General features: G+C 38.5%; 2 protein-coding genes across 2 annotated transcripts in view; one reads left to right on the plus strand and one right to left on the minus strand.

The window, feature by feature from the left end:
* Nucleotides 1–7,892, minus strand: part of KCNK2 (potassium two pore domain channel subfamily K member 2) — a 99,806-nt gene extending 91,914 nt beyond the window's left edge. Inside the window, exon 1 of the mRNA XM_005143876.3 lies at nt 7,878–7,892. The gene's annotated coding sequence lies outside the window, so the exon portion shown is untranslated. The remainder of the gene's footprint in view (nt 1–7,877) is intronic.
* Nucleotides 1–26,556, plus strand: part of LOC106023333 (spermatogenesis-associated protein 7 homolog) — a 98,821-nt gene that overhangs the window by 14,729 nt on the left and 57,536 nt on the right. The window lies entirely within an intron of this gene.

Below are 26,556 nucleotides of genomic sequence, written 5' to 3' on the forward strand. Positions count from 1 at the left end.
GCAGCACCCAGGCAATGATGAATCAAAACTGGCCAGTTAAATACCTGCAATGAAATACTGATTTCACTGAGTTTCAGTATCGACTTCAATGGAGTTTTACACTTAATTTTCCTTTTGTACCACACACTTGGTTAAAGGTAAGAATTCTGTCCCATCTTGAAGAGAACAAGTACTGTTACTTTCAGTGGCTTTTATTGCACAGGCTAAGAGCTGGTCAATAAGTCACAGAACCACTATAAATCCACTGCAGTCACATTAGGTGGTACTTGCCACAGTCTCAGAAAGGACTTAACCCCAAGCAGTAGATACAAAGAACAAGGGGAGCTGTAGCATGCAGCATCTCCTCAGTGTCTTGCCTCTGTGTTTGCTGATGGTATGAAGAGAGATGATCATAGCCCAGAAGACAGACAGTGAAGTATAGCTCGTATTCTGAACTAAAGATTACAGCAGTGCAGAGCTTTATCACCAGAGCTCTTCAGTGAGGCTTTTCTTGCAACTGTTCAGTTTATTGGCCAGTTCATAGTTCATTGTACTCTAGGGGTCATCAAACCAAGTGACTCACACATTAATAGGATTTTACTGTCAGTCTCCTACAGCTTATCCTTTACATGGGTTTTCCAAATTAAAGCAAAAGTATGATGATGCCTATCACTTTCCATCGTGTTACTTCTGTATATACATCAGCAACAAGGGCTATACATCTTTCCACTACAACATTCTATAGAAGGTCTCAAGAAAACTAGAAACTTTCTCCTAGATGAACTGGTAGTGGATATCATCTCAGTATCTGATTTGGTCCTTTGTAATAGCCAAGGTTATACTGGAGGGAGCACACCTTCACAAAAAGTATAAAATACAAGTTCATTGTGATTTTCAAGATGTTGCACTCAGCTCCAATGTTTGATTTCTGCCTACCTAGATTTCTTTGGAAGCAAATGCTTATTCATGTGAAAGATCAGACTATGTACACCAGGCTCAGCCAGCAACATGCACACTACAGATGGACCCTGCTGATCTATCTCTTTCTACAGGAAAGTTGGGCAGAAGCAATCTGGGCAGCACTGGCACTGTAATAGTCAAATACAGTCTCTTATTCAGATGTGTAATCAGGTGTTCAAGGCTCTGATTTCTCCATGTTAAAGGAACAGTGGGGCTGAAGGCAGATCTCTTCTGGTATATGTGTCAGCTACCAGATCTCTTTTGGTATATGTGTGAGTTAGCATGTACAGTTAGCAGGTGCCATGGCATCATTGATTTACACTGTTAGAGTACACCAAAACAGGGGTGAAGATTCAACTCTCAGAGCTACTAAGGCTGCATGACTTCAAGCCATGTGTTTATAGATGGGGATATGAGATGAGGTGCTGTCTTCCACAAGACAAAGACCACCTGCACAAGCTCTGGTGTGGCCTCTGCATGCCTCCCACCATATGGTAACACCTCTGAAGCTATCCTTATCAACCAAGGAATGGGGAAGAATGAGACTTTGAAGGCATCCTGCAGCAGCTCTGTGAGAGTCTTTTGGAGGTAAAGTTACAAGTCTGAAAACAGAGCATGGTGTCAGCACTTTCTTTAGCATTCTACTAACTTTCCTCTGTGTACTCAAGTGCACACAATACACTGAGTTGTTTTGTGAGCAAATATAAAGCAAATGGTAGGAGGGAAAATTGGAAGATCTGTTTGAGAGAATAAAGGCAGTATTAGCAAGATAAAATCATTATGTAGGCATGTCTCCCACTGAGGAGCTTTTGTTTTGTACACGTGTTTTTGTGAAGAGTGGGAAAAAATAAGAGGCTTAGATGCAGCAGAGAAAATCCAAACAAATGACCTCACCTCAACCAAGCATGAACCCAGTGTATATCTACAGACAACTTAATGGGAATTTTGCCTTATTCATTAGTGCTACAGTCCCAGGTGCCCTTAATGTTAATGTTTTGTATTTTATAAGTTATACTACAACCCAGAAGTTGTTTCCCTCTGGTCATATAATGTTTCTATTTAAATTTAAGTTACATGGTTTTACCAGCTTGCAAGAGATATGGCCTTTCACTTGCCTTTCTCTATTACCTACCAACACATTTTTAGACAGTGATACCTTTCTGGTTTGGAACATGATGAAAATGAAAACAGAGCAACATAACAGCAGGCATTTCTCAGTGGCATAAAGGATAATAAACCTGGAGACTCTGAGATTACTGTGCAACTCAATGAGTTTTCAAATGAGCAGTTTAGCAACCACCACTCCATCATTCAAGTGATGGTTGAGAAAGAGTTTTTTCAGGTATTAACAGGTACTCAGTTTATGATAGGATAGTATATTATTCTAAATCTCTGAAGGAGCCAAAATCATTTTTTCTCCTAAATACCCTATGCCTGACATTTTTAGTGCAAAGATATGAAATACAAATAAATGTTTTCAGCTTTGATGCAAGACTTGGTCCCAGTTAAATACAGAAATAAGCAATGTATTTTGGCTTAGGACATGGGATTGGCAGGGTTTCTTTCACTTGTCAATCAATTCTGAAAGGATTGCTATGCCTGTACAGAATCCAACTGATCTTATATACTGAGAATTCCATACTTATCAGGAGTAGGAAAAAGTGAGGCTATGGGCTCCATTAAGTTGCCTTCCAGCCGATCTATCTGTGTCCAATGTATTGTTCCAGTACAATAACTCCTAAAATTACTAAATAATCTTGTGGAAAAAAAGTTATTCTTTTCTGGGCTTCTCTTTCCACCACATATCATCAGTAAAAAGCATTATATTATAATCTTAATCCTGATCCCAAAGTAAATAAAATAGTTTCCTAATTCAGTTTATGCATTTTGAATCACTTGATTTCACCATCAAGCTTTTAAATAAGTAGCTGGTTTAAGCTGTAAAGGGTCCAAGACTAAGACAAAAATTAACTGAGATCCAAAGAGATAGCAGAATATATTTAGAGCATTTGAACTGTTTCATATGCAGACTCAGAATTCACAAGAAGTGGCAGGTTTTTTGTTACATGTAATCCACAATAGGCATTCCTCATTTAACAGAGGTCATATAAACTAATATGGGATATGTGGATATCCCTTAAGATTCGCTGAAGTGAGACACTCCAGATGGTGGTAGTAGACTTTAATTTGACCCAAAGATCAGACCTGGAGCTTTTGATGACTATGACTTTATTGATATTTACTTTCCAGGAATCACAATTCTTTTGGCTATTAATCCCAATAACATATTGTTGCAGTGAAAGCAATTTTTCATTCTTCATTATAGTTATTTTTTAACATTTTTTCAGATAGATATTTTTCTCTCTGAAAAAGTGATGTTTGTGGATCTACAAATGTATTAAATCTTTGTTTAAAATACCTCCATTTTCAACTAAAAGAGGCAGAGACATGAACCAACCTTCATTGCAAGAGCCTTTCTTATTCTCTCATTGCTACCAGCCTTGTGGCCTCATACTTATACAGATGCCTACGCAGACAATGCATTTCTAGAATGCAGTTTCTTGCCAGCTGGAATCAGAACTTCAAGGTAGACTTTTGTTGTCATTATTGTTTGTAAATGCACTTCATAAGCCAGAATCAAAGATCTGCCTCGAAGTTAAAACTAGAAAGCTGTCTAAAAGTGCTACTTTGTGGCCTCTGGCCACATGCAAAGTTATCTGCTACAGGAGGATGATTCATCCAGGGAAAGAAGAAAGCTCTGGAATTTTAGTTTCCATTTAAGAAAAAAGACACTCCACCTAGCTTGATATTTAGTACGTGCGCTATATAGGGGGCAAATGTCTTTCTGTTAGCTTAGTTGAAGCATTTTAGATATTCTAAATCAAAGAAACTGTTCATTTAAAAAAAAGCATAATGATTCTCTACTTTTTTAAAAATAGAACTTTGCAAAATGTGTTGCTTCAAGCTGATTAGGTGGCAATTGAATGTTTTTGCTGTTTCATGTGGGTTCATGGATCTCGAATCTTGTTTCTTGTTTCCTATTTCTCTGAAATAAATGCACCAGTTAAAATTAATTTGTGCTTAAAACATTATGAACCAACAAAGGGATTTTGCTTTTATGCCTAAGAATGACTTGTCTTTACAGATCTGAGAGTGCAGATTCTTGCAGAATGTGTGCAAAGCATATTTTAAAGAGCAATTCTAAAATCTTTCTCAGGGTGTCAGAACAGAACATATTAGTCTTTTTAAAAATATGAAATAAAACATACTGATTAATTATTGAAGTGTTCCTGCAATGCAATGGATTTATTTCAAGAACTAAAAGACATAGTCATAGTATTCCTTTTGAAGGGCTGATTTTGCTGAAGCTTGAGAAAGATAAAACCTTACTGTTCATGCTGCTCTGTAATCATTGGCATTTCAGCAAAAGGGTTAAAGTAAAAGTCCAGAACTCAGCCTGTCACCGTTGTTTCTTATTTTAGGGAAGGAAGATTGTTTAGTCTAAACAGAGAAAGGACTTTAATTCTTGCAAGCATACAGGGATGGAAAGCTGCAGAGCTGTACTCAGGTCAGTTTGATCTAGTCTGACAAAGGTGAGAGTTAAAAAGCTCTCTATTACCAGACATCCTTTTTCTGACAATGGGATCTCTTTTGCCTGTATTACTACTCAGTTCTTCTCTCTTCCTAAGTCCACATAGAGTGAGCACTAAAAGTCACATCCTCATCACTGCTGGCTCTTGGCCACTCATCTTCCCTTGGTCCCACCACTAGAACCCTTTGCTTTGACAATGTAAATTTGTACAGCTGCAAAACAGCATTACATCTATCACAGCTACAGCAATTTACAGAGAACACGACATCTACTTACTCCATCAAGTGCTGTTCATCCTATCTCAAGGACTAAACAGTGCTGAAAGCAAGCTGATCTCCAGCTTCTTCCAAAGCACTAAGAACAGAAGCTAACACTGAAGATAGGCTGATGTTCTGCAACAGTCATCATTGATTTTGATTTAGTAAAGTGCTGTTGCAACAATGCTTCAATTGTTGCAAAATGCTATTCCAACAAGGAGGCCAAAACTCAGTCATGGCTATTGTAACTCAGTGCTTATTCAGAAAAATCACACCGGACTCTTTTGCTCAGACATTTTGGATTGTTCGTATCAACAGGAACCCAAACCTGACAAGCTTGAATAGTCAAAGTATGCAGACAGAACAGTTGAGAAGAGAGTTTTTAGATCTGGCCTAAAATCCTGAGGATGTAAAACTGAGGTAGGAAAAAGCAACCAACCAACCAAACCAAACCCAGGAAAGTTGTACTAGACTGTGGAATCCTGTACTATGGTATACTACATTTCACTGTGAACCTGCATTTTATCTTTACAGGGAACACTGTAATAAAATCATCCATCTCCCAGCCCATTCTGATCTTCCTTTAGAAAGATGTGATCTCTTTGAGTAACTCAAATATCATGCATGGACAACTCTATGCATTTGCTGCAATGTTTCACGTAGTAAGTGTTGTCTTAAAAGATGAAATTGCTAAAAACTGGTCATGACTACTTTAAGTCATGTATTTTTTTTTCTCTCCACCAGCCAAAACTAAAGAAGGATGTAATAAATAAAACAGTGGAAGGAGGCCAGAAAGGTATTTGTCTTCATATTGTTCTGTGGCTTACCGCATCATACTGAAGATCTCTGCATTATACAGCATTGAATGTTATATAAGTCTGCCTGCCAACATAGAGTGGTTCCTTTCTTTTTCAGAAGTGGATGAAGAAAGTAAATGCTGACTTTTAATTACAGATTAAGATGGGAAGTGGTTATGTGTATGAGAAAATTAAACCACCATATATTTTATCTCTGTCAATCCATCACATTAAAAGAAAGTATGAAAGGTCTACTTAACCTCAACATGATGCCTCTCAACTTCTCAAACATGCTTTATCAGCACTGCTTATCTTTTTGACTTCATAAAACTTAAAGGTATTAGGAATTAATCATTATCTAGTTTTTTGCTTATGTCAGGTTTTTGAACCCTTCTCCCAGGTATTTTCCAGCTTTTCCCTGTTCCTGCACTTGGTACACATGAAATTCAAAATCTAGATCACAGCAGATCTCTCATCAAGGGCCCAGAGAAACACAAAGCATACATAAATTTAGAATATGCCTACAAACTAAGTCCTTACAGCTGTAGTGGGCTGACAAATGACTGCCTATATTTATTGATGCAGCTCCTTAACTAATCTAGAAAACTAGAAAGTTTGAAGACTAATGGAATAATGGAACAGAGGCTACAAGAATAAAACATCATCTATTTGGCTGGAGCATGATCTAGGATGCACCAACTATATTTGCAAGGTAAACGGTTAGTCAATCAATCAATGCCAGTTCTGGGATAGCCTTCTCCTTTTCTCCTGTGCTTTCAAATATAATACATATTTCTAAAGCATTTAGAAAAATGGGAGATATTATCTCCTCCATTCTGTTTCATCTCAGCTTCTCCAGTTCTCTCAGAGAAAGAAGCTGATGTGCTGGTTGTGGTAGTAGGCTGTTTATGATTTTCCCTTACCTCTCTTAATTCACCTTTCTCATTTTAGATCATGGCTTTTGTTGCAACAAATGTCTTGCAAATACTGAATACTATTATTCTGAAAAGTATTTTTCACATATAGATAGTGTTTGTGCAATTTCACCCAATAGACACCAACTAGCTGAAGTTAAAAGTGAATAATAAAATAAATAAAAAGGGCTATGCATTATTGAAAGCATCATTTTAGCATAATCAAGCATTTAAAAGAAAGATAAATTTCAGTTCACTTTCAGAAATGTTGAAACAGTGATCCAGAGAAGACACATAACTTTGCAAACAGAACTGCACCAAAGACTGTTACATGGCACTAGAAGTTCATTATGAAGGTGATAAGTCATTTATCCCCAACCCAACAAAGTACTCATGACTGTGTTTACCCTCACATTCAATGAAGACTGCAGACAGCCAAGCAGAAGGGGAAAACTCCTGCTCACAGACAAAAACCATACATGCATCACAATGGAAGGAAGCATTTTCTGAAGTTATGTTGGGGGGTTAAATATAAAAAAAACCCCAACAACCAAGAAAAAAAGACAGACAAAAGCAAAGGAAATATTACTTTGAAAGAAAAACTCCTTTTGTGGTGATTTGAGAGACTCATGGCTTGAAAGACTCATCTCTAATTCAGAAACCTACACTGCAAGTCCCTAGTCTGATAGACATCTGCAAGTTTTCTCTTTCATGCAGTTACTACAGCATTAATCTTTTATTCTTGAGATTTTGGCGAAGGTTTTCCTCAGGTCCTGAGAAAACTTTCCTCCCAAAACTTACATACCTGCTGATAATTCCTAAATAAAATCACAAGGGTCTCCAATATCTGACTGCAGCAGAGATTACTCACATTCAGATGTTTCAGAGAACACACATTTTAAGTGGGCTTTCTTGGGTAAAAATCACTCTATTCAATAGTTTCTCAATCTCCAAGCTCCAAATTAGTCATCACACTGTTATATGTAAATAAATTATGTGCAGTATTTAAGTGATATTTGTGATCACAACAAAATTAAGGATATCTTCATCTTCCCAAATAAGCATTCTCAGTAAACAGCATACTTGATAACAGATGCAATTATGTCATTTGGATGTAGCAAGTCTTCAATACGCATACACATCTTTCATATATAAACAGACCTGACTACAAAATCAAGATTTCAAAGGAAAGGCCATTAACCACAATAAAACATCTTTATCTGGAATGGATAGGTACATCATTGTGGCATTTTTTCTGATTTAATTATTAATCAAATAATCTAATTCCACATTCTAATCTACCATCTCGAGTTACGGAACCTATAAGAACTGTAAAGTTTAACTTAAATAAGTATTTGTCTGTAGTAGTGGTACTTACAGTAAAAATTATGTCTCGCTTGTGGGTTCCTCATTTGGTGATGTAATAGTCAGAAGTCACCATGCTTTTGTTCTAAGATCAAGCATTTCCTTTATCGCTGTTTTTAAGGAGTCTTCCGAGCAAGTCATTTCGTCATGACATATTCTCTTCTGCAGTACACGTGTGTTCTCTCTCTTGGTTTCCTGTCCAAAATACTCAATGTACACATAAAAATAAACTGGTTATTTATGATACATGGCATTTATGTAATGTTTTACATTTTATAGTACCTTACACAGGGCAGTTGACTGAACAGGTTCAGAAGCACTTAGAAACTTGAACCAAAACTGCCTTGAGTCCTTTAAAAGTTTGAATAATTGCATGTCAAATGTCCCAGAAGGTTTTAAAAGACCAGAGCCTCTTTACTATAAAGTAATAGACAAAAATCAGTGTTTCCACTAATTCTTCTTTTCTTTAACATCATTCATGTAAATCATACACATGCAACATGTAGTTTAATTGCTGCTGAAAGATCCCCAATGTGCTTTAGAGTCAGGTGTGCCTCAAAGTATAAAATTTGCTCCACTGTTTAAAGGAGGGAGATTTACATTGCAACTATTCCATTTTTAATCTGTGAGTTTCCCAAGTAGCAGTCACAATCCAGGCTTTTAAGCATCTTCTCTCAACTGTATCAAGAGTTATTGATCAGGACAAAAAAGAAGGGAATAAAATACACTTTAGAGTTAGATCTTATTTTCTGTAACTTCGACTCTTCCTCCCCATGGTCTGCAGCATTATGATTATCCCAATTCTAAATGTTGACAAAGGATCCTGATTTATTCAGTTCCCTACCTTCAGCTGCACTCAGATTTGCTAAGTTCAGCTGTCAGTAATTTGAAGCATATTCATTGCATTTTTATTGACTCCTTTAAAAAGTAGTATGACATAGCTATTCCACATTCCATAAAATCATGTAGGAATTTTACACAGACAAACTGGTCTGTTAGTCGTAATTGTTGCAACAGTCACCTAACAAAGTAGACAAAGAATACTATTTGTATGGCAATCATAGAACCTTAAATTTCTGACGTACCATTTTAAGTATTTTAAGATATGGTAAGAGGTTAAGAGAATGAATGTAACTATCTCTTTCTCTCTCAAACATTCTGTAACCCACTTGTAAATATACACATCCCCCAAAAGATGAAGATTAGGTTGGACAGAGCCTTGGGTGACATGGTCTAGTGCAATGTGTCCCTGCCTGTGTCAGGGGGTAGGAACTGGATGACCCTAAGATCCTTTTCAACAAAAACCATTCTGTGATTCTATGATTACTGTCAGTAAAAGGAAGTCTGGCTTGACCCTTGAGACTTTAACTTGTAGCCAAACACTTGTGCATGCTCGCTTCCCAATCCACTACTTACAATCCCAATTCTTTTACAGCCAAGAGATGAACTCCTCTACACAAAGAGAAATTGATCTGAAAAACCTGTTTCTGAATGTTGTGCTACAGAAAACTCCTTCCCACTCCTATTCAGCTATATTAAGTCTTCACGTACCTAACTTTCACAGCTTGCCACCAGGAGCTCTAAAACAATATTTTGCTTAAAGCCCTGATTCTGAATTTGGGCAAATATTTTGGAGCACTGCATATTTTTCTTTGAGTTCTTGAGTTGCTGTTTGCATTGAAGAGCTGGAAAGATGAGTTGTAGTTGACAAACACCACATAAAATAAGATTATCATAGTATTTCTGATTAACTTTATAACTTTATACTTACCAACAGCCTGACAGCTATGATGAAGATACAGATGCAAGCTAGAAAAAAATCTGCCTTGCAGCAAGCCCTAGTTATGTGTTATTTGTTAGTAAGTCCCTAGTGCAAGGAATTCTTTCAATTAGAGAATGTTTTATCTTTTTGTGCATTTTAAGCACAGAATCCCAGCTACTCAGTAAGCAACTGCTTACAGCAACAGTTCTTATGGACAATGCTCCTCTGTTCCCATTTAACTTGAAGTGACACAACTCTTTGATCCAGCTTTCTGTCTCTCTGGGAAAACAAACATGTACAGGCTGCCACCTAAGAACCAAGAAAAATCAATCCCAAAGAATATCAAGCCCCAGGAGTTTCAGGTCAAAAACAAATAAGAAGTTCTAGGAACTAAAAGAAGCATCAAAGATGGTCAAAGCAGCCTGACACTGTGTGCTGAAAACGTGTTATCAAGAGAGATTTTCCACCCTGCTTTGCTTGCTTGGTTTTTTTATTACAGGCAAAACCATTTTCCTGGTGTGCATTTCTACAGAAATGCTTTCAGATTAACAATTCTCTTTATTTAGGCCATTTTTGATCATTTGATTATTACACAAGCACACAAATTGCCTGTTCTCATTTCTGTAAGTTGTGTAACTCGTTTCTGTGAGCAACTGCCACAGCTCTCTGCAAATCTAGTGTGCCTGCATTTGAGTTCTGGCAACATTTGGGAATGTATGAAATCAGTTCACTTAATAGGAGTCCATTAATGAAAATCTTTGAGAGTAAATCCAGAGTGGGGAAAGAGTCTGACTCTATGAATCAGAGTCTATTTCACAGGTTTTCTTGGAATTCTTAGGGGAACTCTGCTGAGCTGTCCCCTGAGAATTAGATGCTCCATCCCTGGCAGTGTTCAGGGACAGATTGGACAGAGCCTTGGAAACATGGTCTAATGTGAGGTGTTCCTGTCCATGGCAGGGGGTTGGAACTGGATGATCTTAAGGTCCTTTCCAACCCAAACCATTCTATGATTCTATGAGATATCTTGTGCAGCATATCCTGGAGACATCTGTCATCTTCTTAATCTTTTCTCTTCAACCCTGTACTCAAAAATGTTTTGTTAGGATCTCGTTAGTCTCTGCTGTAGAACACAGTTACAGCAGATGGCCCAGAAGATCTTCATCTCAGGGCAATTTTAGATTAAAAAAAGATAAGAATTAGTTCCATAAGTTTATCTGCTTTATGGAATGGTTTGGGCATATTTGTTGCTCTAATTCCATATTTTGTCCATTTAGCTGTAGTTTTCTTCCTCTGTTGACTACAGTTTGCAGTTCTGAATATATTCTCAAAAAAGCATGAATTATTAATTTCAACAGAGTTCAAAAATATTCTTAAACCCTCAAAATTACTTTACCTATTTCCTCATTTCCATCAAAAAATTCAGGAATCAATTTTAAGTTTCTCTTCTTAATGGAATTTTAGGACATGAAAATAGTCAGTTTTGACTGATGCACCACAAATGCATCTCTCAGTCACATGCAATGAGTATACATAGCAGTCTATGCTTTTGAGCACAGTAGCATTATATGCCTAACCTTGGAATAAACCCCAGAAGCACTTTCCTTAATGTACCAGAGAAAGTTTTACTTGGCTAGATGTACTAGCTGATAGAAGGCAACAGCAGAACACGTGCAAAGTTTCAAATGCCTTTTTGGTGTTCTACCATCAGAACTTGTTGACATTTTGCAACAAATAAAATAAATTACTCAAATTGCTGTTCTCTGAAGGAGGTGATAAAAGACTTTCCTGTTTACAAAGTTCAACAGGGTTCAGATGCTTGTCTCACACCTAAGGCATGGAAAGATACCAAAGAGACAAGCAGGAAACGCTTGTCACAAGACAATTAATAACAGCCAGTTACTATAAATGATAGGCTAAAGACATCCACTTACTTCCTTATCTGGAGTAACTGGCTTCAATTCCCAGTATCTGAGAAAATGGGCCAACTCCAACCATGGCCCAGGCTCAAAGCCACTGCCCAGAGGTGAAGGTGCCCCACAGGCAGCGGATGGTTGCCCATGCAGGCTGCAAGCTCCTGGGGGCTCAGCACTCAGGCACATGGCGAAGTTCTCACTCAAAGTTTCATCCCATTAACGCACTTAGTCCATCCAGAGGGGACAAAACAAAACATAACAAAAAAAACCCAACCCAAACCAAGAAAATCAGTTCTCAGCATCTTCCTAAAGCCTCTCTCACTCACACCTGAAGTGAGAGGATGTCCTTCCACACAGAATCAAACAGATGAGTTTCAGGAATAGTTGGAGTTGACTTTAACTAAACTGTCTGACATTGTCCTGAAACAATGAGGACTGCTCACACACTGCCTTACAGGGGATGAGCTTTTAGTAAGCTGTTGTTTGCTGCCTCTTATCTTCTAGTTATCATTTCTCACATCAGGCGCAATGCCTGACAATAGTCCTATGAGTAGGTTGTAAACCTGTTAATCCATGAAATGTAGAGGCAAATGCAGCATTTCACAAGCAAGCCCCAAATAAGCTTGGGTAAAGTAAACCACTCTTTCAGTGAATCTGTGGCTGTCTTTATTTAAACACTGAGTGTTTTCTTTATTTAGATAAAGACATGAACTTGTGAAGATGTAACTTTCTTAAAAGTGTAAAGTTTTATACATCCATACCAGATATGGCATTTATAGAGAAAAAGGGAAAAGTGCACAACTGAAAGGTTGTTATGTCACTAACAAAATATGCAAAGTAAGTATTGAGGGCCTGGGTCTACACGGCCTAGTGTGAAGTGTCCCTGCCCATAGCATGGAGTTGGAACTAGATGATCTTCAGGTCCTTTCCAACCCAAACCATTCCATGATTCATGATTCCATGAAAATCTCATCAGATCAATTCCTTTTGAAATCAATGGCAAAACAGCACTTTGGGAAATGCCCACACACAACTCTTCAGAGTTAGAAATACAAACTGTTTTCCTAAATAAACATTTGTCTCCTTTTGAAGACATATGAATCCCACCTAACCTGTTCTCTGTATTCTTTACAGGTTCCATAATACCCCTCTATTCAAGCTCATGTCATTTTACTGACGTAATACGGACTCTAGCCTATTCTACAAATAATTGGGCAAAATAAGGTACTGTGCCAGAACTGAAAGAATCAGAGATAAAACTGCTCCTGCTCTCTATCTCAGTCCCTGAATTACAGCATTAACAGAAAACTCATGCAATGCCTACAAAATGCTGACACTGAGAGAAAAATCCTTTTCTTTGACACGCATTTACAAGATCAAAATTAACTTAGGCCTTTACATAACTATTTTTTACATAGAATTATATACAGAATTATGTACTTCTTATAAAAATATTAGAGAAATAAAATAATTCCTAGAAATCAATAAAAATTCTCTTTGCTAATATTTCAGATGAGGACCCTCATTAAAAGTGTGAGAAGGCAATAACAAAGTCAGAATAAGAAGCAAAATGAAGGAACCAAGAGTAGGTCACAGAATCATATAATGGTTTGGGTTGGAAAGAACCTTAAAACCATTTAGTTCCAACCCCATGTTATGGCAGGGATTCCTCACCCAAGGCTCTGTCCAACCTGGCCTTGAACACTGCCAGGGATGGAGCATTCACCACTTTTCTGGGCAACCTGTTCCAGTTCCTCATCATCCTCACAGTAAAGAACTTCTTTATATCCAACATGAACTTCCCCTGTTTCAGTTTGAACCCATCACCCCTTGTCCTATCACTACAGTCCCTAATGAAGAGTCCCTCTCCAGCATCCCTGTAGCCCACTTCAGACACTGGAAGCTGCTCTGAGGTCTCCCATGCAGGTTCTCTGCTCCAGGCTGAAGAGCCCCAACTCTCTCAACCTGTCTTCATAGAGAAGGTGCACCAGGACCCTGATCATCCTACTAATACTTTGAATGAAAACCAAAGGACAGACTCTTTACTTCACAAAGGAAAAAGCAAACAGATGACTCAGAGAAGTTTGAAGCCTAAGGTACTAAGGCAGACTATGTAACTAACTAGTTTTAACTCAGTCTTGCCTTGCTAAACTAGAGTTCTCTCCAAGAATAAGACTTCCCATGTCTCCTTGGAAAGTGTATATAACTGTGAGGAAGCATATTGGCAGTCACAAAGTTAGTGTTAAAATCACATTTCTGCTGTGGCCACAAAAAGATCTGGGAATGAGAAATTAACCATAATGGCCTTTTTACAGGGAACAGTGTGGTATACGGATGTATTTCGCTTTTAGGGGAAAGTATAGAGTATGACAACAACTCATGTTTCAAAGAAAAGCACTCTCATCTTCAGTTACATTGCATCAGTCTTCAAAATGGCCTCTAATCCAACAGTTAGGGAAGGGATAAGTATTCATGAAATAGGCTGCCAATTTGGAGGAGGGAATGGGGCATGAAAAGGGGGGAATCCGGGACACTAATAATCCCATTCTGCTCTGTTTCAGTCTGGTGCAGCAACTTTCAGCTATTGATTGCATTCTTTTCTTCTTCTAATTATCATCCTCCTCCAAAGAACACAGAAACAGCCTTTCCTTAAGCAGCTGATCTCTTCATACATGCTTGTAAACTGCCAACTCCAGACCAGCCAAGGACAGATTTAAAGAGCTGGATTCTGTTCCTCCTGGATGAACAGAATCAGATGAACACTGTTGGCAGCTATATCTGCAGTAACCTGCTGTGCCCAACAGGTCTTAGAGACAGGATTAATTTGAAGACTGAGAGACTGTATCTCTAGAAAGAGACAGCATAACTCAATATCCTCAGCATGAAAATGGGGTTATTTATGCCACTTTTGAGAAAACAACTAGAACTTTTCTTCAGTTATGTGAAAGCACACTCAAGTTTTAGAAAACACGGGTACTTCCATATACTTGCAGCAGATGGATAGCTGCTGTGCCTTAGAAAAACAGAGCTGCATGTTAGAAAAACAATAAATATTCAAACATTTATATATCAAGTAGGTGACACCAGACACTCAAACATCTTGCACATGTCGCTCGCATTTGGTTAAGATGTATTGATGATGGGAACGTGACATTAGGAAATGATAATGAACCTTTCTGATGAGTCTGACTGCCATGCGGGCTGCATCTCTGGAGCAAGGCTGCTCCAGAGTTGCTCACAGCCCCACCACCCACTTCGCATTTCTGCCATAAGGCAGAATCTATACTGGTATTATGGAGAGATGAGAAATCTTACCCAAGAAACACCAACACATAAATGGATTAAACCAAGAGTTATTCTAATAGTTAGACTTCACTTTCAGCACTGCTGGGCAGTGTATTCCAGATACTCTGGGTGCTGTGAACATCCTGACTGCCTTCATCTAAAAGAAGGCAAAAGCTCCATAGCCCCTTGGAAAGGTCAAGACTAGCAGCTCTCTCAGTAACAGGGTTAAGAAAATGCAAGTCTGCAAGTTGTCTGTTATTAAATATAACAATTATATTAATGGACTGCCATTAGAGATGTACCTCAGCCTTTCTAATGATTTCATAACCATAAGGAACAAAATTATTTGTTTCCCATGGAGTACCTGTCAGATTTAATGGTCTGAAAGATAAATAAGAACTGAGCTACCAAATCCATACTAGCATTCAGCATCCATGGAAATCAGAATGTTCTCCATTGCACTGAAACAGAGGACATTAAATATTTTCAGATCTTAATCCAAACCATGATATAATCTTTGCCCAGAGGGCAAAAGGCGTAAGCAGAAGTATTTCCAGTTTGTACAAAGTATGTAAAATCACCACTGAAAGAGGAAGGACAAGATGCTTCAAAGCTGCTGTAAACTGTAGCATGGATTTCCTCCTGCCATGGTCTCATGTGATGCTCAGTGAGATGCTGCTGATCTCAGTGTGATCTCAGTGAGATGCTGCTGATCTCAGTGTGATCTCAGTGAGATGCTGCTGATCGGTGTGCTTGGGGAAGAGAACAAATTCTTCTCCAATTCACCAGGTGAGGGAAAAGTTGTACAAAAATTAGAGTCATACAAAAATTAAATCCCATTCCTGCATCCTCCTGTCATATTAGTTCCACACTCAATAAAAGATCTTACAAGGATGTAGAGGTGTCCTCCTACTCCTGTGCCACATAAACATATGTTTCAAGGACAGTCAGACTGGGTAGGAAGTGAGAAATACAGTCAAGGGTGAATGCAGGAGATGACCCCATGGATGCAGTAACTTGGAAAAGCAAGCTCAAGGCAGGGCAGGAGAAGTGCAGGACCTTTCATGCTTCTTGCCTAACCCAGAGCCTTTATAAACCATCTTTGTAAGCTAAGATGGCTGCAGTTGTCCCAGGAAGGGGGTGAGGAATATGTTGAGAGGGCAGCGTAAGTACCCAAGCTCAACCCAAAGCATCTTGACACCACCTATTATCAGGACAGGTGCAGTTAACCTCATTTCAGCCATAGCCTCAACTTTGTAACAGAAATAAATATCATTTCCCATGTTGCTGGAAAGCTTTGCAGCAGCTGTCACAACGCAAGTAGCAAGAAAAAACTAATCTCCTACTTCTTTTACCATATACTTTCAGCTGGTGTGTCTGACTTTCCTTCTCACCAGCCTGTCATTTTAGACTTTGTTTCTGCATTTCATCCAGATGTTGCCAGAACAAAACCCCAAATTATCACACATACTCCTAAAGCCACTTGAAGGCACTAAATGTAACAATGTGGTATCTATTACATTAAAAATCCAAGCACCTAAAAGCATGAAAATGAATAATTAAGAGCATCAATCTGCTGCCCACAATATAGCTACATTATGCCTGTTTCATCAGAACGCCACTTACTGTCACACCTTGGTTGTTTTTAAAATGTATGTTTTTATTTTCTTGATGTCAGTAGCTAAATGTGTTCACTGGAAAGAGTGGAACATGGATGGAAGGTACACAGAAACAGCAAAAGAAAACATATAGAAAAAGAAACATTACTCAGCTTTTAGAAATAGGTTGTATTGGATTGATCCCTTGGCTTTTACTGATGTCTAGTGGGGAATGAAAGGCATGAGGCACATTAACTTGGACCCATAAAGTCTAAAAGAACCAGAAAAAGTAAGCCCAAAATACGAAGACCATCAAATCAGGAATGGTCGTTTAGTCCAGAGACAGAACTGCTATCAAAGGGCTGCTCCAACAAAGATGTTTTAAACTTGCAAACAACCATCCCCAGCACTAAATCATAGCGTTTTTCACCAAGTTCCTATTGCATCTAAACAGGCACCTCATGTTTTTAGGAAGCAGGAATGAATCTTCTGTTATTATTTTATTCCAGGTCATCCAAAAGAGAAAACTTAATCTGACCTTTTTAATGCAAAGAAGTTATATTTTGACCAGACAAACCTCAAGATTTTGCATAAAACCAATACAAAAGTTTGAAAAAGCATCCATACAAATATTCACAAGGCCACAGTATCAGTATCATACCATTCTTCCATTCTCTTTCTTTAAACTGACAAGAGACATTTCATAGAGCTGAACATGGAAAACACGTTTCAAAACTGGTTTTGCAAGCCCAAATTTTACATTCACATGCAGGAATCGGGACCTAATCTGAACCTACACTCTTTTCCAAGTCCATGAGAACTGTGTCATTCACTTCACCCTTGTTAGAATGTCACCCTTGTAGCCTTTAAATCCAGAGACTTAAATATTGGGGCTGAATTTTGCAGGTTTGCCTCTGCAAGCCCTTTGGATTTGTTTCTGTTTAAGCAGAACCCTTTTCAGAACTGAGAGTCTGCTCACGTTATTGGAATCAACATCCAGAAGGGAGACAAGCACAGCTTTGAAAGGAATCAGGTAGTATCTGGATAAATACATGAGGCAGCTGAAACCTGAAGATGGATTTCACAAGCTAAAAAAGAACAGATCAAATTGAATTATTCATCCAGCTCCAAACACTGATTAAATCCATAGCTTATGGCTGAGGGCTCAAGCCAACACAGATTTACAACTGAATAAAATTTAGTACCAGAAATAGTTCCATCAGTAGCGTTTGCAGAGCAGGTTGCAGTTTCCCCTTCTCTCATTTTTGAGATACACACAGTTAATATGTCATGATCTTGCTTATGGAAGGAAGGGAGGGGGAGAAGAGGACTTACATTTTTCAGACCTGCAGTTCAAAGAGATGCATTTCTGCTTTTACAAAATGAGAATTTTATGTAAAATTGTATTTTATTGTTTGTTGGGGTTTTTTTTGTAGTAACAGAGGTCTATGAACTCAGGCAGTATTTGGAGCTATATTTTTAAGACAATGTTAACTAACAATCAATGAAATTGTGGTAGAAGCAGGTATATAGTTGCTATTTGCAACAGTGGTGTATTAGGTCCTGGCCATTGTGAGAAGCAAGATTGATCAGTCAATAGTCTAACATGATTCAGAAAGTCATATGTCCCTATCTCCTCTGAAACCCACGGAAATATAAATGCTACACAAGTAGACCTGATAAAATCAGGCTACTCTCCTGGTCTCTAACGCCCAAGGCAGACTGCTACTGGTGCACCAAGCATAAACTCAATCATAACAAATGGTTCTTGAAAGATACAGCTTGTTGTTTATGGTCTGGCAACTGAGAGTTTTGTTAAGAGAATCCAGGTACTGAGGAAATGTCATGGCTTTGCAGGCTCCCTTTATCCTGATTACTATTCTGAAGTCTGTTCTGTCAAAGCAGAGGAGGTAAGAGGCAGCAGAATGCCCTGCAAAATGCTATGATTTCTGTACCAGTGAAGTGTATGCATATATGCAATTCATGCTGAAATCACATTCACACACTTTCCTGTGTTGTCAGGGACACAAAACTAAACCAATGGAAGCGTACTTGTTTTCCTTTTCCCAACATGGAAAATAGAAAATGTCAGACTTGACCTGTGCATAGAGCATTCCAAAGGATAAGATTGTCTAGTTTGGTTCTCCTCCTATTTACATTCATTTTTCTATTAGCAGAATGGCATTTGCTTGCATGGAATCACTCTTGATTTACCCAAGTGTGAGAATAAAACAATCTGATTCCTCTGTCTGTTCCAAATCAGCATTGTTGTGATATTTCCAATTCTTTCAACACTTTGATGATTTTCAAAAAACATCCTGGTCTTCCAAAATAATCTGTTTTTCCTTGGTCAAATGCCAATCTTCCTGTCATTTGTGTTGCTAATATTACCTCATTTCCAAAGAAGACTTTGTCCATTTTTTTCAGCTCATAACTTTCCTTAATATAATGGCTATAGTTGTACTTTAGACACTTGAATGCTTGAGAAAAATATCATATTAAATCGACAATAAAGTAGGGATTTAGGAATTATATGCTGGAAAGGGAAAAAGATCACCAGCAGCTGCACATTACAAAGGCTGCAAAGTGCCTTGACTGTGGCTGTCTGATTGATGAATGGCAGTAGATTTGCAGAAAAGTGTGGGTGCCTTCAGTATGTCTCTGCCTTCAGTGAAGTCAGAGAAAAGGGAAAACAAAGTGATTTACAGAAACCTGTTCTTTTGCCTGGACTGATAAGCATACAAAATAGATACTATGTATTAAACATAAATACAGGAAAGGCAGAGAGTATATGCCTTCATATATATTGTGTTTCAGCAAATTCATCCAAACTCATCTTCTGTTCTATGTAGCTATTTCACACAGGACAAACATGACTCATTATTTGGCTTGTATTCTGATCTAAACCAAACCAGTGACAAGAGCTGTGTGAAAACCTAGGACTGCAATCCAGTCCCTTAATCACCTGTGGAGACGTGCACAGTTTCAGGTGAAAGGGTATCCAGCCACCTTGCAGAAATGAGCAGGGAGTTTACTACAAGTAGCAGAAAACACATAGTCCCAGTGGTAGAAGACACAGCCCATGACATACACTCCTTCTCCAGCTATGGAGGCAAGTACTCCACCTCTTTCCTAGTCTCTGTGGGACAACCAGGTATCAAACCCACACAAAGGTGGGTTTTCAGCTGCCACAAAGGTAAAATAAACTTTATGATAAGAATTCAGCAGGAAAGGAAAGCTGTGAGCATCTGCAGAACACAAGAATCACAGTAAAATACTTCTCTCTCTGTAGTATCTGTACATGCCAGGGCTTTCAGTGCAACAAAGAGCATCCCAAATAACAGCAAGTAACTCCCAAAGAGCATCCCCTAATAACAGAATTAGTATCTGCACTTTCTACCAGAGTATGCCAGTCTGTACAACTGGTGTTCTTAAGGGCTACATGGCAAATATGAAAACAAACCTTGCCCGGTATAAGAAGGATATGTGCACACCAATCAGAACAACAAGTTTTTAAGGTTTAGGGAATTACATAGGATTTTGGATAGGGGGGGAATGGGCTTTTGTTTGTTTGTTTGTTTTGGGGAAGAGTAAAGTCAGATGATGGAGAATTGATATTTGAACTCTTTCATGTTAAACTTTCTTTCTGTGTACCTACTGATTCCTTACCCACACTCTGCTGTGTTTCATAGAAATCCCATGCCAATATTATTCATCTGTAGTGGGCTACATTTTACCCACTGCTATAGCAACAAGTCCCTCAGTTCTCTCTCCTCCAATAATTCCTGGAAGGAATGGTAATTTTCAGCAACACATGTTTGTTTTCTGGTTACAACTTATGGGGCATGAATAATTATGTGTTGTATCAATGGCAGAATTCCTCTGACTAGGAAGGAAGGTACTGCTACTGAGTTCCCTGGAAAAGAAATCCACATTTGTGTTGTTAAGTCCAGTGGCTGTAGCTAAGGCAATACTACTGCTTGGTACTATATCACACAGGAATTTCTACTAAATCATTCCTGTAGGTTAAAACATTCAAACCTGTATATAACAGCAATGGAAGACTCATTCATGCCAGTTTTTTGATTGATATCTTTCCACTACTGTGTCCTTCTGAAATGATAAATAAATCCCTGTGAAACAACCCACATTGTGTACTGGTTCTGTCAGATTTTACAATTTGCAGAGCTGTGTATCAGAATAATTTCTTTCCAACCCAAGTTTTTCCAGTGTTTGTGATCTCACCCAGATATCCCAAAACCTGCAAGTAGCTGCTTTCATCAACACATACTCACTAAGAAGCATTGCACCAAAATAAATGGCTAGTGTGCCTTAAGACTCAAGAACCCAAGCACCTTCTAGACCATCACTACTTAGTGGACTACTCTCATTCTCTTGTTCTCTCCACTCCTTATTTCCCTCCATAGGACCTTGTAGATGTTCCCACAGAAAGTTATCCTAAACCAAGTCAATTATCATCTAGGAACTTACATCTGGAGCGTTGCCTTTTTGTGCATGGATACAGTTGAGAAGATAAGCATGCTGTAGTGCAGTTCTGTAATCTAAGGAGCTCTTCTGTTTGCAGTGAGATCAAAAGTATGTTGCCTTTGGCATTTAGAAACCTAGATACCCATTAAGATTCTGGAATACTCTGGAAAAAGCTGCTTTAAACAGAAGTTACCAGATGGTAATATTTGTGTGGGTACCACATTGTCTGGCAAGGAACAAGCTAATGATGAACAAAATGCTTTGATGCACAGCCTTCAAGCAGTAAATTTAAAGTGACGTGAGGCTTTATACAAGGACTCATCTATGCTGCTTTGCAATGATGTGTGATACAAGTAATATTTACCAATGGAAGTGTACAGGTATGAAGACATAAAGTTATCTGGCACAGAAGTGGGATTAAAATGAGCATTGTTCCTCAATGTACTAATACTTGTAACTTCTGAGTAGAGAAGCTACAGATCATATTTTAGATGTACTGCAGTTAGGATGGTGGATGTGTGGAATATACAAATCCAGCAGTCACATGGAGATTCAAGCACAAGTTTCTTTCAGTCATATTTTGGAAATAGAATATGATGACAGCCTAAAATTCCAAATCCAACAAGTTTAAGGAAAGCCACCAGAAAACTGAGGAAATACTATTCCTATGGGTCTATCATCAACGCAAACAAGATTAGAGCCATTCCCTACAAAGAACATCTTTGTATTTCAAGGCAGCTAATTTCAGAGCTATCTGCTGTATGTATATATGCATAAGAGCCTCTGTGTAAATATCTTTGGTATGAATTATACAATTGATAACAGAAAAATGACAGAAACAGTAAGAGGATTTCTTACACTGATCTTCACTGAGCATCATTGATATCCTAATTTTTTATTTACTGAAGAAATCCACAGAGGATCGCTCACGCAGAAATGAAAGTAGCAGTATCTATTAAACTGTGTGGATTTGAAGAAATACATGGTTGTGGTCTACATTGCCACTGTTATTTCAGAGTTCATGTACTATATTTGTAACCAACCTGGCCATGCAAAACGCAAACCTGAAAATAGACCTTCACATGCACCTGGATTTCACTTTTTCATTTGACCCTTGAGCACTTGCACTACAAAAATAGGATGTTATTTAAAGTCTGTACTTTTACAGATCAGGGCTCAGCTGGAATCTCCCTGAAAATTGTGTTGAACAGGTACCCTGCTGATCTAAATTGCAGTGTGGAAACCTTTGTCAAAGAACACAAAATAATGCTGAGGGATTACTTTAACATTTTTGTGTGCTGGAAAGCACACTGAATTTGGGTTTTTTTGGGGGTTGGTTTACTGGAAAGTGTAGCAGGCTTGCTTTGAATTAAATACCCTATTGCTTATAAAATACATTTTTCTTCAAATAAGAGAAATCTATTGACAAATTACAGATGACTAAAGCTTGACCAAAGTCAGATCATAGAATCATAGAATCATAGAATAGTTAGGGTTGGAAAGGACCTTAAGATCATCCAGTTCCAACCCCCCTGCCATGGGCAGGGACACCTCACACTAAACCATTATGTTCATGAATATATAACTCTATAAAGCACATACTACTTGTTACTATTATTACTCCTCTTAGGAAATAGTCCCTTAAGTTGGCATATGCTAAACAATCAACTTCTTAAAACAAACTAAAGCAAAATTAACTATAGATATTTGGTCTAAGTCAGTTAGTGGTCTATGACACTGGTGAGCATCATCTGATGTTCTTCTGTGTTGCTATGTAGGACTTCTGAGAAATAAATTACAGTGATAATTATTGTCCCTAGAAATTTAAGACAGAATAATCACATCACATCATAGCAACTTATTTATGGGGTTTTTTATTTGTTCTGTTGGACCATTTCTCCAGGACAACAATTATGTTCAATATCCTCAGTATATTAGCATCCTGCAGTAATGTATTTAAGTTGGGCATGTTTATTATATTTATTAACCAAAGGACCAAAATAACAGAATAAGATGTAATGGAACACATACATCTTGTGTGTAGTTAGCAAGCAATATATTTGTTTCTCCTTCATATTTGTTGATTTAAGTGAAAGTCAATAACAGAATCTAAATCCAATCCCATTTACTGCATACAGACCAAATTCTGTTCCAGGGGTAACTGAAGCCCTAGAAGTTTCTGCAGTAACAGTGAGGAATTCTCACTGGGATGCATCTGTACATCAGCACCAGAGAAGAGAGAAGTGTCATACACAGTGCTGTGCCCATCAGCAAGAATATGGTGACATAATGTCCTGTCTATCTGTTGTATGTGGCACTGACACATGAAGAAATCTGGCCTATGTACTCCTTTTGTTTTGCCAACACCTGAAGTGTGAGAGAAGATCTTGTGCAAGATGGAAAAGGCAGAGTGAAGTTATGCTACCTGGAATGAGGTGGGGACTAGACAAAAGCAAGTGAGAGGTACAACTTGCCCGGAGCACTAATGGCAGAAGGCCAAGGGCTCATCATCAGTTGAGACAACAATTGCCTGAGGTCACCACCACTGTCTGCCACTCCTGAGGTGAAGGTATCAGGTCAGCAATGTGAAAGAATGGCATATGGTATAGCCTGCTCCCATATGCAGAGGAGAAAGGGTTCAGCTCCTGAAACCTTCCACCTGTCAGGACTAAAGGTCCAGCCAGCTCTTTGAGAACAGACACAAGTATGTTCATGGAACAGAGCACAAGAACAGATTAAGCAGAAGTCATCTCTCTTAGCAGACCCTCATAAATCTACCACAATACAATTACCTTTGTCACTGTTTCACCTTTACTCCATCAACTGTTCTACTTTGCCCAGAGATGGGTGTAAGCCACAAATTTCTCATGCATCTCTGAATTCCTCTGAATTTTCAGATGAAGAGATATGCCAGGAATTTTAAATTTATTTTCCTGTAGCTTGGAAATGATTCTTACAAAACAATGGTTCTCTCCTGCCCAAATACAGTAAGTGGGCCCACGTTTTATTCTCCTAAACTTTGTGCAATTGTACAATGACGCTATTCCTATGCCATTTATTTGTAGTGATTTCACTTGGATCAAATCCATGTACTGAAGTATTCAGCTGACAGAGCAATTGCCTTTCTTTTTAAATAGTGTATGAAGAGCTATGAAAGTAGAGAAATGTACCCCTGCCACAATGCTGGAATTGAGATACAGGATAAAATATCTAAAATGTTAAAGGATCACAAGGTCTAAGGATCTTTTTTTGCCTCCTGACTTACCACAGGACTTCTTTTAATGTTACCTAGATCTGTGGTTAGGAATAACCCAAAAAGCCATTTAGACCAGTCATTGCAGTCTTCAAATGTAGATTATACAAAGATTATACAAACTCTGGAGGTCATCCTACTGTCATTAAAGCAAATTGCAGAACTGTTTCAATGCAGAGGGAGCAGGAGCTAGCTATCCAGTAAGTTATTACACAGAGATCCCTGTTTAAAAGCACACAATTTCTTTGATTTGCTTTGTCATACACTACCTTATTTACCTTCATAAGATAAGCATTGTTTCTAGGGGTGAGTTAGCCACTGTCTAGACAAGCGAGGTAGCTGTGCTCATGGGCTGCCTCATTCTTCCTGGCTCTGAGTAAATGTCAGTATCAGGATTTAAAACCAGAATTGCTTGGCTCCTCTTCTCAGGATAACATCCAAAACACTATCTCACTTTCCATGTTGCATGAAAACAGAATTTAAATAACACCAGGATCTTCCACCATGTACTATGTATATCCCATCATTTTAAATATTTCATGTAACTCTATCCAAGCTCAACAAAAAGCACCTACGATCTGAATCAGAAAGTACCAAGTGTAGTACTCCCCAAGCTCACTAGTTCTATTCAACCTGCACTATGCTGCCTGCTAAAACAGTTCCCCTATCAGCTAACTTTTGGAGCAATGCCTGCTTCTGTACATCTATTGTTGTTAGCAAGCAACAATATCCAAGTCCTATAAGGCTTTCCAACCTTTGGATCGCCTCTTTCCACCCTGTGGGCAGGTGACAAGTACAAGTAACACTACTCAATCCCTTAAGTCAAAACTGCTGAGATCCAAGAATTTCATATTTTTCTAATCATCTTTAACCCACAGCACTGGAACATGAATTTAATACAGAGCAGACATAATGCCTTAGCAAATACCCTAGACTAACATTTCAATGATTTTTCCTGCCTTAATAACAAAGAAAAATTGATAAAATAACTGCATGATTAAGCAATTACTCTCTAATATCTCCAGCATCTTTATGATTTGTTCAAACCTACTACAGGCACTTACATACCCCAGTTCTCAAAGAGGGAAACCCATTTGTGTTCAGAGATAACATACTGCAACAGGAAGAACTCTTTGTGATGTACAGGTCCTAGTGTAACCAGAAGCTGGTTAGAACAGAGGCAGTGTGCTCCTTAAAGACATTAGCAATGGGATTTTCATGTCAGGCTGGACCTGCCCCTCCTGCCCCTCTGCAAAAGTGGGCAGATGGTATTAGAGGTTTCCAAGGGTTTTGATACAAAAGTTTTCAGATAAACACATCCACGCTAAGCATATTTCTTTTAACAGACTAACATGAAGATCATATTTTTGTATATGATTCTCAGAGGGTTTTTCATTTTGCTTCTCTCTGTTAGCAAATACAAACTCAACTTCAGCGTGAAGCTACCATGATTAATTAAGAGAATAACAGCTTCCTTAAATGACTTGTTTTCCACTCTGTTTACAGCAGGGAATTTCATTAAGATGTGTCTTTCAGGTTGGAGTATTCCATGTCTTGCTCAAATCCTCTGACTAATAATTTTATCCACTTCAAGATCCCTTGATAGCTTCCTGTGTAGGTAAGCCAAATGAGAGCCCAACTCCAAATATAGTTGTGTTTAGCACTGTGCTTATCACATTAATTTCCTGCATTCCTTTCCAACATGAAAGTCACTTTCCAGTGCAGAGAAGCCTCAGTTGTAGGCATTTTACAGAGATCAGCCTCAGGCTACTAACACTCTGGAACAGAAACGTTATTCTTTCGTTAGAGATCCATGCCATCTCTGGAATGAAGGCTGATCTGTCAGCATCCAAACAAGGATGCTAAGCATACTACTTGGAGCAGGCATTCCTGAAATCTTCTAGGGGATGGGAAAGATTCCTTTTTCTGATGTATCAGTACTGGAATTACATATTTCCAGAAGAAAGGGAATGACTTTGGGGAGTGATCAGTTCTTCTCCTTTACTTCCTGCTGCCACCAAGCAGTTCCAGACACTTTCCCTTGCTTGTGGCTGAGCAATCTCTTTATCCTCCTATTGTAGGGCAAGCAAAGAATGTTTTATCGCTGCTGGGGAAGAGTGGCTGCACAGGCAGTAGGGAGCGAAACACAAAGGAAAGGAAAAGGTGTGTGGGTAGGTTTTTTTTTAGTTTCCTATTTATGCAACAGTCCATAAAGATTCATGCCACGGCAGCACCTCAGCAGATATTGCCTCACATATGTAGAGTAAAATTGTTTTTTAATCTGGAAAGCTAACAATCAGAATTTTAGCTGGCAGTACACAGCAGCTCCCTCATCCAAGGAAAGATTCATATCTCCAAGAAGGACATATTCCTTCTGCTGTCAGTGAGCCATT

This window comes from Melopsittacus undulatus, chromosome 3, assembly GCF_012275295.1.
Source record: "Melopsittacus undulatus isolate bMelUnd1 chromosome 3, bMelUnd1.mat.Z, whole genome shotgun sequence".
Taxonomy (NCBI): domain Eukaryota; kingdom Metazoa; phylum Chordata; class Aves; order Psittaciformes; family Psittaculidae; genus Melopsittacus; species Melopsittacus undulatus.